Source organism: Canis lupus, unplaced genomic scaffold, assembly GCF_011100685.1.
Source record: "Canis lupus familiaris isolate Mischka breed German Shepherd unplaced genomic scaffold, alternate assembly UU_Cfam_GSD_1.0 chrUn_S1686H1880, whole genome shotgun sequence".
NCBI lineage: Eukaryota > Metazoa > Chordata > Mammalia > Carnivora > Canidae > Canis > Canis lupus.
Genome location: NW_023330534.1, coordinates 62,473 through 79,407, shown reverse-complemented (window position 1 = coordinate 79,407; position 16,935 = coordinate 62,473). Strand labels below are relative to the sequence as shown.

General features: G+C 38.5%; 1 long non-coding RNA gene across 1 annotated transcript; it reads left to right on the top strand.

Moving 5' to 3' along the window:
- Positions 1–2,810: 2,810 nt before the first annotated feature.
- On the top strand, positions 2,811–16,603 carry LOC119869005. Its single transcript, XR_005386965.1, has 3 exons — positions 2,811–2,932; positions 13,333–13,398; positions 16,465–16,603. It is a non-coding gene; the product is annotated as an uncharacterized LOC119869005 (long non-coding RNA).
- The last annotated feature ends 332 nt before the right edge of the window (positions 16,604–16,935 follow it).

Genomic DNA, 16,935 nt, shown 5'->3' with positions numbered 1-16,935 from the left:
TGGATAAACAAATGTCCTTTTGTTTCCCAGGAAAGCTGGTTACTTCGCCCCCTTAGAAAAAAAATGCCTATCGCTTTTCTACTCCCAAACTAGCTCTTGTTATTTAAAATACATCTTATTAAAATTACTTCTGTTATAATTGGAGATCCTTAAATTTCCATCTGGCTATAGCTTCATTCCCTGTCATAGCAGTGCCTTTGCCACAAGCGTCCAAGGCATGATTATGCCAATCAGTCATGTATTAGAACATTTTCTGTTTTCCCAAGAGCATGTCTAAGAAGCGAAAATTAAAAAAAAAAAAAAACACTCACACACCCCTCACAGTTTATAATCTGATTTTGCATGAGAAGTCTGCAAAACCAGAATGATACGAAAATCTGTGAGCATCTTGCACCAAGACATTGATGGTATTCTGGTTTTTCGATATCATGTGGATTCTTTAAAAATTAATTTCTCATCTTCCGAGTAGCTAAATATTTTGAAACTATGTAATTTTTCCATCACAGAAAAAAGAATTTAGAAACATATTTCTTGGCATATCATTCCAATGGGAATTTCATGCAAAAGTAATATTTTAACAGCAGGCTGGAAGGAAGACTCATTGCCTTGTCAAGTGCCAGTTACAAAATTAGACACAGCCTTAAAGGGAATAAATGGGGGATTAAAATGTTTTTGAAGCTGCTCATTTGTCTGAACTTTATTAAAATTTCCATGAAAGGGTAATGATATTGATCGACATATTGTCATATATACAGAACAAAAACAAAGTGAACGGAAGAATGATAAATTATTTCGCCTTAAAAATTCACGTTACTGATGGCCAGTGCTATCTGAACTGTATTTAGATGAATTAAGCAGATGCTACCCTTCTATTTCTAACAAAAGGAATGAAATTCAAATCAAAACATAGGAAGGCAAATCTCAGAAAAGTATGTGAAGGTTTAAAGCGGCCACAAGTCTACGAGTTGAGATGTCCTTAGCAAACAATTATTCCATCTAATACATCATTGATATCATTACCATATTTATCACCAGTATGCAATGTTTATAAATTGTGTTGACCTCGGTGACTAATTTAGGTTACAAATCATGAATCACTGTATCATTTTTCGCTTCCGTTTCTTTTAATGTCTGGGTCCTTTCTGGTTTCAGAGTGATACATTCTGGGTTCTGTAGTCCTTTGGGCTAATATCTTTAATACAGGGTGGGGGGGGGCGCTGAGCCATCTATCCCTTTGATGGAATCTGCTTTGTAAATAGACTGATGTACACTTTTTGTACACAAATATGTTTGTATACAAATCATGTTTCCTACTTTGAATTTTTTTTTCCTGTGTGTGAATATATCATCATACTCCAGAGTAAACGACTGGATACACCAGGTCTACTGGAGTAGACCGTATCTGGGGATCTCACGGACAGAAGAGTGATGGGTGCCCAGGTGCCTGCTTCTTTCGGGACCCCCCAAAGAGTTGTCGGTGGGGTTTTAAGCCACACAGTGTTCTGTTTTGTTTCTTAAACTTAGAGGAAACTTTTTTTAAAATGACAACAAAGGGGATCCACGGGTGGCTCAGCGGTTTAGCACCTGCCTTCAGCCCTGGGCCTGACCCCAGAGACCCGGGATCGAGTCCCACGTCGGGCTCCCTGCATGGAGCCTGCTTCTCCCTCTGCTGTGTCTCTGCCTCTCTTTCTCTCTCTGTGTGTGTCTTCCATGAATAAATGAAGAACATCTTAAAAACAAATAAAATGAGAACAAAGAACATAAACCGTTGTGGCCGCGATAAAGGGACAGCAGGGAGGACGGGGACGGCCAGGGACTTCCACGGCAGGTCTTCTACCTCCTGGAAACGAGCTCGTCCCAGACTCTGGTCACTTCGTGGTCTTCTTGGGTCCGCTCAGCGGTCTTCCCGGAGAGTGGGTGAGATCTGCTGCTTCCCAGCCCCCCGGGCCCCCCCAGGACCTGAGGGCTTCCATCACCCCCTTCCGTCCCTCACAGGGCTTGAAGGGGTTGGAGAAAGATCTTTTCCCATGCTGTTTGTCTCATAAAGCCCTATTTTTTTCTCTTCCAGAACCTTCCAGAGTTCGGCTTTGGCGAGTCCCCCGACCCCGTGTCCGAGCACCTGCAGGGGAGGAGGGTGCACGGGGCGGGAGGGCTCCGGGGCTGCGGGCGGCGGGGCGGGCTCGGACACCGGGGGGGCTGGGGTGGGGTGTGGAACTCGCCAAAGCCGAACTGTGAAAGGTTCTGGAAGAAAAAAAAAAAAAGGGAAAAAGGACTTTATGCACACAAACAGCATGGGAAAAAAATCTTTCTCCAACCCCTTCAAGCCCTGCGAGGGACGGAAGGGGGGTGATGGAAGCCGTTTGGTCCTGGGGGCCCCGGGCGAGCCCGAGGAAGGCGCCGATGCTCCTGGGAGCCCTCCGGCCACGTGCACCCTCGTCCCCTGCAGGTGCTCCCCTGCAGCTCCTCACACCTGCCCTTCCGCAGTCACTGTCCCTGCGTGTGGCTGCGCGCGGGCGCCCAGGTCCTCCGCCCCGCTCTCCTCCCCCCCCCCGCAGCAGGTGCACCCGGGAGGGGGCGCACGGGGGCCCGAGGGCAGCTGCCAACCAGGGTTCAGACGCGGAGGCGGCGCAGGTGCAGGTGCAGGTGCAGGGACCTCGGGGCTCGGCCGCTTCCTGTGGCCCCGCGCACCCCCCCCCCGCCGCAGTGCGCAGGTGCGAAGGCGCCCGCGGGGGTCCACGGGCTGGGGGGGGGGGGCTCCAGGCAGCGCCCTCGCCGCCGACCCGCAGGTGCCGGAGCGCAGCCGGGTCAGGCCCCAGGCGGGCCCTGCACCCCCCAGGAGGGCCCGGCTCAGCGGGCGGGGCTCCCCGAGAGGCCGCGGTTGCCTGCGGGGCTCCCGAGGGTCTTCCCCGCGGCGCATCCCCTCCCGCGGCAGGTAAGGCTCCGCGCCCCCCGCCCCCGTCTGCTCCAGGGGCCCCTCGCGCCCGCAGGACGCCGGCCGTTGGGTCGTTGGGCTGGTCCCGGGCGGGGCGGGGCGGGGCGGGCTGTCGGGCCCCCGGCGCCCCGGGCCGCCGCCTCGGTCTCCCCGCGCAGGGCGGCCCGCTGAGGGCTGCGTCCCCAGAGAAGCCACAGGCCAGCCCCGGGGCAGGCCCGAGAGCGCCGGCGGGTGCTCCCAGGAGGAGCCTGGCGGGGCCTGGCGGGCTGCGGGGGGGCCGGGGGGGCTTCTCCGCCTCCCCCAGGGCAGCACCAGGAAGCCGAGCAGGGACCCGGGGGAGCCTGGGCCGCTCTTCTGTCCTGGAGCCCGCAGCCCGGAGGCTCTGCTAGCCTCCCCCTGTTGGGGCCGGGGCACCCTGACACCTGCCAGCACCTGCCGAGGCGGGGCCCGGGGCTGCAGCAGGGCCACCCCCGCCTGACATGACCAGGCCTGGGGGGCGAGTCCAGCAGCTACATCCGTGCACATCCCTAGGAGGGGAGGGGACGGCCTCCCGCCTGACATGACCAATGCTTGGCCATTGTTATGAACCTTGGCCTTAGTCGTTTTTCAGGGCGCTTAGTGGAAGACTTTTCTTTTTTTATTTGAGAGACCAACTTACAGCAGGAATCAGTCTTTGATTAATTTGTTCCTTTCTCTGTTTAAAAAAGTACTTTTTTTCCATTAATATGTGAGCAGTAGTTTTAGTATATTACACCTCTTAATTTGTAATGCCTTTAAAATTATGATTTGCCTATCATTTAAAGTGCATCATTATAAATTAGATCATAATTTAATCTATGTATTTTTCCTGTATATGAAAGGTAGAACAGAAAGCTTAGGAGTTATTATAAATATGACTGACAATACGGTCTAATTATAAAAATTATGGTGTCAACAGACTTTTACAACTTTCATCATGGAAAAGTATTCACAGAGTTTCACCCTTGCTTTGTTTCAATAGAGATAATATATTTACACAGTAAAAGAGAAAAATTAAATTGTGCAAAAATAAATTATATAGGCTCTAACAGGCTCCCTCCATAATCCCCAAATGATAGCCTGTTCTCTAGAAATCACCAGATATTTTAAGGTTTTAAAAGGTTTTTAAAGAAAGACCTTAAAATATCTGGTTTTGTTTGATTTGATTATTAGTACCATCGTTCTAAAGAATGCAATTAAAACATAATATACCAATTTGAGTTTACACATCCTGTTGTCCGTTCTTACAGGCAATAAACGTGGGGGTCCAGCTTCTGGAGGCAGTTAGGTCTTGAAAAAAAATACCTGAACACTCTGTACCTACAGTCTCTAATTTTTAAGCAGAATAATATTAACTTATATCTTAAAAATCTGTTGTTAGGGTTCATTAAAATGCATTCAGCATTCAAACTGGAGAGATTTACAAGTCAGTATCATGGCTATGTACATATTATTAACTACATAATTAAGGTTAGCGATGGTCTCAAGTAAGAAAACATGTATCTTTTTCTTTAAACCACGTGCAGGAGCATGTTCAAGCTCTCAGGTTCAATTCATTCTCTTTCTTACACTTTATCAACTGCTTAAAACAATTATCATATGTTAGACTGCTTTGTAATCATACCATAACTACTGGTACAGTATTGTGATTTTCCTGGAGTTAATATCTTGTGGATATAGAAAAGTCATATGAAATATTGCAATTTCTATAACCTATTTTTTTGATTGGGAACTACATTATCTTGATCAAAGAGCCATCTTTATCTTCTTACTTCTCAAGTGTATACATGTAATTAGATTAATTGCGCTAAAAAGACAGTCTTCATGGGGCCTCCTTTGTCTTCCTTTCATTTGAATCTTGTTTTAATTTTCCTAGAATACTTTCTTAGGTTAGTTTGGATACTGGAGTTAGCTGAGTCAGAAATGACTCCAAATAATTGTTACTTTAAAAAAAAAGGTAGTTTGTTTCTCCAATAAATATAAGGTAAAGCAACTCCATAACTGTCAGTCTTCTGTTTCATTGCTCCATTATCTCAACACATGGCTTCATTCTCATAGTCCAATATGTCTACTCCAGTTTCCTCTATGATATTGTGATTTATGCATGAGGAGTGAAGCGATGAGGAAGGCTGGGATGTAGAGGGAGGATTTCTTTCTGTTAGGGAAAGAACCCTGACAACTCTTATGTTTATAGTGCAATGGTCTGAACTTAGGCATAGAGCCATACTTAGCCGCAAGAGAGATTGGAAAAGTTTGCTTTAGCTGGATGACCATTGCTCAACAAAATACTCTTATATTGCGAGAGGAGGTTATTAGAGGGCAGCTCGCTGTCTCTGCCACAGTTCTTGCTCTTGAAAAGATAAGAATACTTGCATATCTTTCTTTTCACACGCAAAATTCACAAAGTTCTTTCCATTCTGTCACCCATCCCAGGATTTCTAGCTAATGTGTGGTCTTCTCTTTCATGGTCAATTATAGTACCAAGTGGTCTGACCATATATAAACTCAACTTAAAAACAAACAAACAAACTAAAAAACAAAGGCAGCTTATCTGTACACACTCCCCTCCCCATGCCAAATATGCAGTGGTTTGGTTAACATAGGCAATCGCAATACAACATACAATTTGAAAAAGGGTAAACAGAAATAAAACACTGAACAACTGCTCAAGAGCTATTATCCTATTTCGCTTGGTCAGAATTATGAAGCCTTTAGGCAAAGGCAGAGAGGTAAATCCCCTGGTAAATCCATATATCAGCCCTGTACTGCTTTCTAGGACAAATCCCTATGTCCTTCACAGTTGAAATTTGTTGGGCTAAGTGGTCCTTCCTTTTCTGTTGTCTTCTGTACCCTTTATGAGATCTACAGAGCATTTGCAGCTAAAGTTTTCCTGATGCAGTTTTGGGATAGAACACTCACAGGCTTCTGCAGACATGTAGTCTCTGCAACAAAACATTTTTAGGAGCACCTGGGTGGCCCAGTTGTTTAAGCATCTGCCTTTGGCTGAGGTCATGATCTCCTGGTTCTGGGATGGAGCCCTGAGAGTCAGGCTCCCTGCCCGGTGGGGAGCCTGCTTCTCCCTCTCCCTCTGTTCCCTGGCTCTTGCTCTTTCTCTCTCTCAATCTCTATCTCAAATAAATAAAATCTTTTTACAACCTGACAATACATTTTTTAGCCAAAAAAAAAAAAAAAAAAGAAGAAGAAAAAGGAGGTTTCTAGTGTTTTTACTTTTCATCAATTTCCTCTGCAAATGAACCCAGATGGAGAGCCTATCTGGACATAGAGATTAAGCCTGAACACTCTCATCTGTGTATTGGTGTTTGTGGTTTGTCCTTCAGGATCTCTCAGATGATAGGAAACTGCAACCTGGCCAGTTGTTTAACATTTAACAGTTATCACTGAGTTCTTATTGTACCAAGTTGTATTGTCAGTACAAGTTTGATGGTTGTCCAATTTTTTTGTGTATTTTTCAAAACGTAGATCTTTTAGAATTATGCATTTTTCATCAGAACTTTGAAAACTCAAAAAAAAAAACTTTGAAAACTCATGTCTATGTGTTTATGTCTGGGAACTCAATGTGCCTTTCAATTAAAAGATTTATCAGACAGTTGTCTAATTTGTTCCCATAGATAATTGCATCAGTCTTCCTGGCCTTTGTCAATGTATCTATAATCCTATAACCAATGTTAGTAAAAATGTTACTTTTTTTTACATATTTTCTAACTTTGTTGGGATTTATAGTTTTGCTGTGATTTTAAGAGGAAAATTAAATTTAAAATGTGTTCCCAATCCACTTCCATTTAAAACAACAAAAAACATACAGAGATGTGAATAAAGACTAGAGCTTTACAAATGAGAATATTTACCAGGACTATTTCCAACTCCCAAACTATTTGGGAAGACAAAAGTATTTTAATAATACAGTTTTCTTTTTATCTATAATAAGTAAAAGTGTAAGTTATAAATTCATTTATTTTTACTTTTAATTTTTTGTTGTCATTGACGTATTTAATATGATATTATTCACCATACTGCATATTACAAAGTTAGTGTTACATTCTGAGAATTTTGAACAATAGAACTAAGTTGAAACGATCGACTAAATAGATCACAATCTCTCCCATGACTGTGACAGCATGAAAAGCAAGATGTATTTTATATGTAAATAAATGTGGTTTGGAGCTACGTTTTTCATTCTCAAGTGATAGTAGAACTTTCTGATTGATGGCTTTATGTTAATAAATAGCTGGACTTTGGGAGACTGGGCTGTTGGAAAACACAAAGCAACTGAACAGTGGAGCAGTGGAGAGGAGCATTTGTGTGCATTGTGAATGAAGTTACATATTTATACTTAAAATGCTATTTGTCATACATTTTTAATCTTTTGACCTCATATGAAACTTTTTTGATCAATCTTTAGAACTATTTTTTTGTTTATCTCTGTATAAATTCACACATATTCATCAATCTGTCTACCTGGGCATGATTTAATTAAATGAGGATTTCACCTGACTTCTTAGCTGATTTTGATAATATACCCACATTTTTTTCTTCAAAGCCCCTAAAGAACAATGTACAATAAATAAATGTATAAAAACTCAAATACTATTCTGTTTTTGTGATGTTTGACATAAGCCAAGTAATGTGCTTCACAATAGGCCTGGACAAGTATGATGAGAGAGGTAGATTATTCCAATGCTAAAACTTCTTCCTTGTCTCTATTACTCCTTTAAACTTTGAATCTACTTGTATCCTTTCCAGTTCATAAATTATTTTTTGAAGGATATGTTGTAAAAATATCCCTAATATTGGCTCCCCCTGCCCTTGAAACCATATTTTGGTGACTCGAAGAGCTAAATCTGAGTGAATTTAAGAGAAATAAGATATTTTGCGGGGAACTTGGGTGGCTCAATCAGTTAGGCATCCAACTCTTGATTTCAGCTCAGGTCTTGATCTCAGGGTTGTGAGTTCAAGCCCTATGTTTGACTCCCAGTGTGGAGCCTACTTAAAGATGATATTTTTAAAGGGGAGAAAATAACTTGTGTGGGACCTGAGAGAAATGGCATCAAGCTAGTTTGTATTATCCATTTCATTTTGTTTTGTTTCTTAGTATGTAGAAAGGAACTGTGTGTGTGTGTGTTATATTCCTGAGAATAAAATTGCACAAAATATAGAGTAAGGAAGGAAGAATAAAAAATTGCTAGAGCATAAAACTTAAATGGACAGAGGAGATTCTATCTAGAAAATAAACAGATTCAGTTGGTATAGTACTTTGACAATTGATTCAAGTAACAGTTGGAAAGAGAGTACATAAGGTGCAGATCCTGAGAGTGGGTATGTGTGGTAGTGGGATTCTGTAGAACATTTTTTTAATGTTGAAATTAAACCAGCAAAGGGTAAATCAGGACATCTCCTGAAATTAGGGAAAAGGGAGGAAGGAGAGCTAGAATTTTTGAGGAGAGCAAAGACAGTAAAGGAGCCATCTAGGAGAGTGGGAGATGAAGGACCTGGAGTTGTGTGATTGTTGGACAGCCTAAAAGCTCCTAAGGTTTGTGCCATCACATAAGTAAAGTTGATTAGTTGCAAGAATGCAGAAATAAATGTAGACAATTGGGTTTAACTCAGAAGTGGTGCTTTTTCCAAGTGAGTTTAAATTAAAAAAAAAAAAGAGGGGAGAGACAAGGAATTGGTAAAAGAAACATTTATTGATTGACCATGGTATTTAAGATGGCTAAAGACAAGAAGACACCAAATAGGTAAGAGGCAGTGGAAATGCAGTAACATTTGTAGCCCCTATGGTGTAGAGAGATTCTTGGAGCCTAGATCCTTTTTTTTTTTTAAGATTTTATTTATTTATTCGTGAGATACACACAGAGAAAGGCAGAGACATAGGCAGAGGAAGAAGCGGACTCCTTTCAGGCATCCGGATGTGGGATTTGATCCCGGACCCTGGGATCATGCCCTGAGCCAAAGGCAGATGCTCAACTGCTGAGCCACCCAGATGTCCCTGGAGCCTAGATCTTGAAAGAAGTGACCTCAAATGCTAGTTGGCAAGGATCAGAGAAGGAAATGCCTGAAATTGAGATGAAAGATATGCAGAAATCTCTAAGGACAAGATCTGTGGTGAGTTGCTTTTGTAGGGTGAAGAATAGGAACATCAAGGGAGAGGACTCAAGGTGTCAGAAGTGAAGGTGTTGGAAGGATCATCTATACACATACTGAAATCCCAAAAAGACAGGTAACCAGTAAACAGGATGACAGTGAATTGGGAACTGAAGTCATCCAAAAATAAGGATTAATAATGTAGGTATTGGGAAACTGCAACAATAATTTTCATAATTGGAAATATAAAGTAATAACAAGAATTTTATTTTATTTTTTAAGATTTTTAAAAATTTATTTATTCATGAGAGACACACACACAGAGAGAGAGAGAGAGAGAGAGAGAGGCAGAGACACAGGCAGAAGGAGAAGCAGGCTTCATGCAGGGAGCCTGACGTGGGACTCAATCCTGGGTCTCTCGGATCATGCCCTGGGCTGAAGGCAGGCGCTGTACCACTGGGCCACCCGGGCTGCCCTAACAAGAATTTTAAATGCAGATAGTTTTAGGGAAATGCAGGAGATAATAGTTTTAAGGATGGAATGAAGAACAGGAAACACACCTTTTTATATCCAGACCCAACGGTTCAACATCTTTTCAGTGGCATAGAGAACAGTTTCTATGTATAAAGACTATGTAAAAGCACTGACCTCTCAGGCAGAGTGCAGGTTTAATGGAACAAAAGGAGTAAGGGTGTTCAGAGAAAATATGAAGACAAAGTGGATTTTGCAGATGATTGGTCATTTCAAAAGGCATGATAGAAAGAGTTCAGGAATTGGGGAAGGCTTTAAAGTGATGAGAATAAGGAAGATTTAATCAATTTGTAGATTGGAATGCATAAGATGCCTAGTAAAATGAAGGTTTAGGCTTCCTGTGATCACCTATTTACACAGGATGAGAGGGCATAATGAAATCAATTCCATCATATTTGAGACAGATGACAGTGGCAAGGCTATGGGTTTTAGAAGGGAAGGACATCCATTGATGTCTGGAACTTACTCATGATCCCTGTCAAGTGAAGCCAAGAGATGAGCAAAGTAAATTTGGGGCAGACCGAAAACAAAATTCGGAAGCTATGAAAAAAGTAAATGGCACTTGGCATGGTCAAAAACACAAAAAGGCCAGGTAGGATGAAGATAATTGAGATGAGGTCAGAAATGTGGCTAAAGGCCAAACCATGTAGAAACCAGCAAGCTCTAAAAGACTTGAGTTTAATTTAGAGTGAAATGAAGAGTCTTTAGAAGGTTTTGGGCAGAGAAGATTTTACTGGATTTAGATTTAGAATGGCTAATATGAGATTTGTGTAAAATAAATATCCAGGTAAGCAAAAATGGTAGCTTAGAAAAAAGGCACAAGTGATAGAGGTGTTGAGAATTGGTAGGATATTGCCTATATTTTGGAATGAGGTCCGAATTAGATTTTTTGTTGGAATGGATATACACTTGAAGGACAGAGAAGAGTCAGAGATCATTTAAGATCCTTGTTCTAGCCGCCGACCATTGAGTTTCCATTTACTGAGATGTAGAGGGCTGATGGAGAGATTTTGTCTATATGGAGATAAAGTCAGGAGTTCTGTTTTCAACAAGCTGTATTTGAGATATCTATCAGACATGCAGATGGAGCTGTTAAATGAGAAGCTGGTTTTATGAGTCTCGAGTTCATGGATAGGGTTGAGGATTTAATTTACACTAATATTTTATGCTTTTATTTACATTTTTTCCTTAAAAATGTCATAGTTATACTATTGGTATTTTTTAGTCAGCATTTTAACTTTTCTCTGTATGTTTTTAAAAATGAGTGACACTTTCCTCTTTTCACCTTTCTTACCCTGCCTTCTGCTCATTCCTTCGAGAAGTTATAATTTGATTTCTATACTTATTAACTCTTCATTCATGATTTTATCTCCCTTTGCATTGCCCTTTCCCTGGGAACATGGTCCCATTTTATTTGCCTGCTCATTAAGTGTCTCTTTTCATTCTCCTCTCATTCTCCTATTCAGTTCAATATTGAGCTTTTCTTTTTTCTTTTTCCTAAAATAAAATATTTCATTTGAAAAATCTCTAGTATGTTATCTTATGGATGCAGGGCCTTCTCATATCAGTCTTGTTTTTTTATATATTTATTTTAATATTTTTATCTGCTGCTTTATACATTAACTCTTGTTATAGAAAAATTATTACCTGTTTACTGAATTTGATCTCTTACGTTTACGAGATTATCTTTTCTGAACATTTTGCTGATTCTTGGTTTTATATTCCTGTTTTGAATCTGAGATTCCCATTAGGTTGTTTTGAGAGTACTACATATGGCTTACTATACCCTGCCTCCAGGTCTGGTGCTGCATGTGTGGTGATATATACTTCCAGATGGTATGCCTATCTATGACTGGACCTTTGAGCATGGAACCTTTTGATTAATCTGTGTCTCTTGCACAGGGTTCTTTTCTGCTTTCTGGCCAAAGGGTCCTCATTATTCCCTCCTTCCCTTAGGGTAGATGTTTCTGTTGCCTACTGTTTAGTATGATAAGTGAGGGATAAAAAATCTGATTAGCCTGGTTGTCCCTCCAAACAAACATTCTAAGGCTTTTCCCTATCTCCAAGATGTCCCACATTTGAGTTCAGAACAACTCGTATAACAAACAGAATTGGTATAGAAATGAAAGCACACTCTGAGTTTAGTCACAATCTTCCTACCAAATGTATGCCAGGAATTTAACTAAATACTTTGTATGGAATTAACCATCAGATGCATGAAATAAATCATATTAGTATCCCCAGTTTGCAGAAGAGGGTTGTATCAGAGTCCAAATCATTTTACCAAGGTCAGTATAAAATAATCCATCCAATTTCCGTTTGGCAACATGGCCCATACCTAATCCACCATGATTTTCTAGCAGGTCTCAATGAGATGTGTGTGTGTATTTCCTTTTCTGTAATTTGGGTGTTGTCCTTTGTCCACTCTGGATCTCCTATTTCAGGAATGACTCCTTTTTGTTCTACCTATCTTTTCTCAGTGATGTTCTCACATCGTTGCCCTTTCCTGGGGAATTTTCTTTTTTCTGAATTAATAGTGAAGGGATAATACAAATTACGGGCAAAGTATTTTTAGCAATTATCTATATTCATCATTTTAAGTCTAGCTACAACTTTGAAGTATTTAAAGTTTCCAGCACTGCAATTATGGCTGTTTTCCATGTTTTAATTGTTACTCTTTGTGTATGAATGTGAAAAGAATTCGGGATAAATCTGAATTCTCTTAAATTATATATAGCATTGTGTTTATGTCTACATTCATATTTTCTTTTTTTTTTTCTATGGAAAGGGTCCAAAGATTTCATTAGTCTTCAAATTGTAGTAAATCACAAAGACACACTATGTAGGAGAAATATGTCCCTACATACGCATATAATACTATGCTTCTATTTTCTAAATAAAATGGGAAACTAAAAAATGCATACAGACCTAGCTACATGAAAATAAATATTTTTCATTGGATTTACCATTGGAAATGAGGGTAAAAAGAGATCCGTGAAAGTACAAAAATGCTAAATCCTAAATCTTGCAAATATAGGAGAACAACAAATGAACATTTCTCATTTCCTCATAAAATGTAACATTATTTACATTACACATAAAACACACAAAATCGCTGTAATGGTAGTAAATATGTATTATCATTCTAAATCAAGCCATAACTAATGACACTCTGGGAAAGGTTTAGCTTATACTGAGGCTAGGTGTCTTGCAAATGAAAAGCTATTTAAGTGCTAAAATCAATTGACTATATAATACCATGTTTTCTGATGGGAATAGTGCACAAAAGATGCCTGGAAGTTGTTTGTTACAATGGCTAAATCAGATTCTACCTCTGGTTATTATCAACCCATACATTCGTCATTATAAACTGCTTCATATTTATTTTATTATATTGATTTACTTTAGCACCCAAGACAGTTTGTACTCCTACAAAATTCAGAAAACATTGATTTACTTAAATTATTCAATACTTTACTGTATGGCTATTATGTCATTTAACATTTTAGACAAATCAATACAACTTTTTTTAATTGCCTGTCACATACCTAAGGTATCGCAAATGTGTATCACTGGAATCATTAATTTGCACTATGTTGATGACATTTTTATAAATCAACTAGCTTAAAACCATAAAGTGGCATATGTGGGGGGAAGTACTAGGATATGAAATGAATAATTTAAGCTAGTTGGAATATATAACTGCAGAATACTTTATTAAGTTTATAATAATTCTATTTCTCAAATAGCTGAAAGGTGGACTGCTGTCTTCTGAGGACATTGTGTATGATTTCTTTCCCCTCTTTTAAGTCTACGTAAGTATGACAGATGATATGCTAAGTAACCTCAATGCAATGTTTTCTATTCTGAGAACTCTTCTATGGAGAATTTTGACTACAAGGTAGAGGAACCACACTGTATTTGTGCAGAAAAAAATATACTTCAAGCATATTTTTGTATATCAAGTGATAGTGTGCTATCCTTGTGTTTTAGACGAGACCAAAATAATCAAAATGGTAAAAAGAACTCATCCAACAAAATGATCATCCAAAAGTGTTATAGGTCAACTTGCTGACACTATGTCCTTTTCGAACATTCTAGAAAAAGTTATTGTGCATGTCTCAGTTTTCAACCTAGGATATAAGGCCTGCATGGGCAGGAATTTACATCTGCTTTACTAATCATATATATATATATATATATATATATATATATATACTCACACACACACACTCATATGTATATATACACAAATATATTACATATATTTTACATGTAATTACATTCCTAATAATAGGTAATCAGTAAATTCCTAATAATAGGTAATATAAAAGTAAATATTTCTTGATAAGCAATGGATCAGAAAGTATGATAATTGTTCTGTATTTTATTTAACTTGGGTACTAGCACATGATGCTTGAGGAAGCTACATTTGTATTTTCCTACTATATCTAATAATATGTGTTACATAAAATATGTGCAACATAACAAAAGGTCATGTTTAAGTGGATATGGTGGTCATATTACATTGAAGCTGTATTTGAACCCAGTATCATTATTGCTAAGATATCAGCTATACATTATAGAATGATGAGAAATATAGCAGAGCTCGAAGAAGAAAATAATAGTCACCCAAAGTCACAGCAGCCAAAAGATAGCAAGATAAATACCATTTGTATTTTGGAGAATAATTTTGCACTTGCATATAAATTACTATGCTCCAAGACTGCCCTGACAATTCTGTTTAATACTGTCACATATCAAAATACATTTAGAATTACCTACTTTAAATTTAGCGATATTGTAGCCTTGAAGAGTTTATATTGTATGAATGAGTGTGTTACTACAGTTATACTTGTAATAATTATTTATGTAACTATTTAGTCATTGATTTTATACTGTGTTTGAGGCATCTATTATGATCCAGAAATAGCTGTAGATAATTTCTTGCAATTGAAGAACTTTAGGTCTGAGAAAGGAAAGTACAAATGAGAACCTTAAAAGTGTGCTCGAAGTGATAGACTACAGGAAGAACACGGTGTAGGAATATGAACTATATCAGTGCTTCTAAAATCATGTCTAAAGCATCATTACCCTCTCATCTGTCATAAACTAATACTTCTGAAGAATCCAACAAGAAACTGAAATTCCGGAAAAATGAAAACAAAACATGGAACATATCAATTTTCATTATTAGGTTTGGTAAGGATAAAAGTATATCCAATAGATCAAAATAAACATAGCATTAAAAAAAGAAAATATTCACAAAACATATACTTGTTGATCCTTAAAAATGAACAGACTGGAGATGAGCTACAAGAATCAGTTTTGCTCTACTAACACTGTGTCCTTACACATCACACCTAGTCAGAAATTTATGAATGAAATAGCAGTTCTCTGTATAGAATATTTTTAGGTCCACTTTAAAGAGGTCTATCAATATTTACAGTTTTTATTGTGGTGAAAGTGCTTGTTATGTACTTACTACCAAATCTAGAGTGGATTATAAACTCACTACTTGCAGGAGGTAATACATATTTAACCTCTTATATAGTTTGTTTGAAAAATATATGTCAAAGAAGTGAGACAGAGGTGCATGTTGATAAAAGTAGGAGAGGAGATTATAAAGCAAGTTCAGCATACTAATTTATAATTTTTATCCAAATGTAGAGTTATACTTGGTTTTTGAAGTATACTCCCCTAAAAATTTATAGTATAAATCTTTTCAGTTTAAGCAAGTTTTTTGATGAAAAAATGTTTAAAAATAGATTCAAATCCGTGGATCTATCATTGATTGATCTAATTAATGAAAAATACAAAGCATTGTATTAAAATAATAAGGGATTGGTGATAACTTCCCTCTTTTATATTTTTATAAGTTCCTTTTTAAAAAGTTTTTATTTTAATTCCTGTTAACATACGTAGATAACATTAGTTTAAGGTATACATTACAGTGATTCAATACTTTCATTCATTACCCTGTGCTCACCATGACAAGTACACTCCTTAACCCCCATCACCTATTTAATCCATAGCATCCAGCCTCCTCCCCTCTGGTAACCACCAATTAATTTGTTTGATTAAGAGTCTGTTTCTTGATTTGTATCTCTCTCTCTCTCTCTCTCTCTCTCTCTCTCTCTTTTCCCATCTGCTCATGTGTTTTGTTTCTTAAATTCCACATATTAGTGAAATCATATGGTAGTTGTCTTTTTGTAACTTATTTTGCTTAGTGTTATATTCTTTGGCTCCATACATATTGCTGCAAGTGGCAAGATTTCATTCTCTTATGACTGAATAATATTCCGTTGTGTATATACGTATACACTACATCTTCTTTATCCATTCATCAATTGATAGACACCTTAGACTGCTTCTGTATCTTGGCTATTGTAAGTAATGCTGCTACTTAAATTCAAAATGTATGAAAGACCAAAATGTGAGACCTGAAAGTATACAAAATGTCTTTCACACATGTCATGGTAAATGTACGTGTTAGATATTAGTTTGTTGGTCTTACAAAATCAAAGTGCTACTTTATAAGAAAAACTGGAAAATAATAATGTTTATATGTAAAATACCTATCTGCCTCTGTCAGCTTTTTTGTTCAGTAGTTTTTCAGGTAACTTGCTTTGAATTTATCCCTATTAATATTATGAATGTAAATGCTGATTAAATTTTGATGATTTCATGGCCAGTTAATCTCTGCAAATAACATAGTGAACTTCATGCTTCAACAATAGTTTGGGATACAAAAACTGAACTCAGTACTTAATGAAGCTGGAACAGATCATTTGGATCTATACATTTCAGAGTCCTTTCCAACATTATTATTTGGTTTAGTAATATTGCACATTCAGAAGTTATGTGTTTTTTTTTTTCAGGAAAAATTCAAATGAAGTTTGTTTTACCATCTTTGAATTGGAATTCAAATATACATTTCAGGGATCCCTGGGTGGTGCAGCGGTTTAGCGCCTACCTTTGGCCCAGCGTGCGATCCTGGAGACCCGGGATCAAATCCCAATCGGTGCATGGAGCCTGCTTCTCCCTCTGCCTGTGTCTCTGGTTCTCTCTCTCTCTCTGTGACTATCATAAATAAATAAATAAATAATTAAAAAAAAAAACAAAAAAACCCCAAAATATACATTTAATTTTCTAATTTGTCTAATACTTAATAATAAAATTTTTAAAATAGGCTTTGCTAATTTTTTAAAAGATTTTATTTACTTGAGAGACAGTATGAGTGAGAGAGAGAGAGAGAGGAGAGGAGAGGGAGCACAAGCAGTGGGGAGGGGTAGATGGAGAAGCAGACTCCGTGTTGATCAGGGAGCCTAATATGGGATTCCATCCCAGGA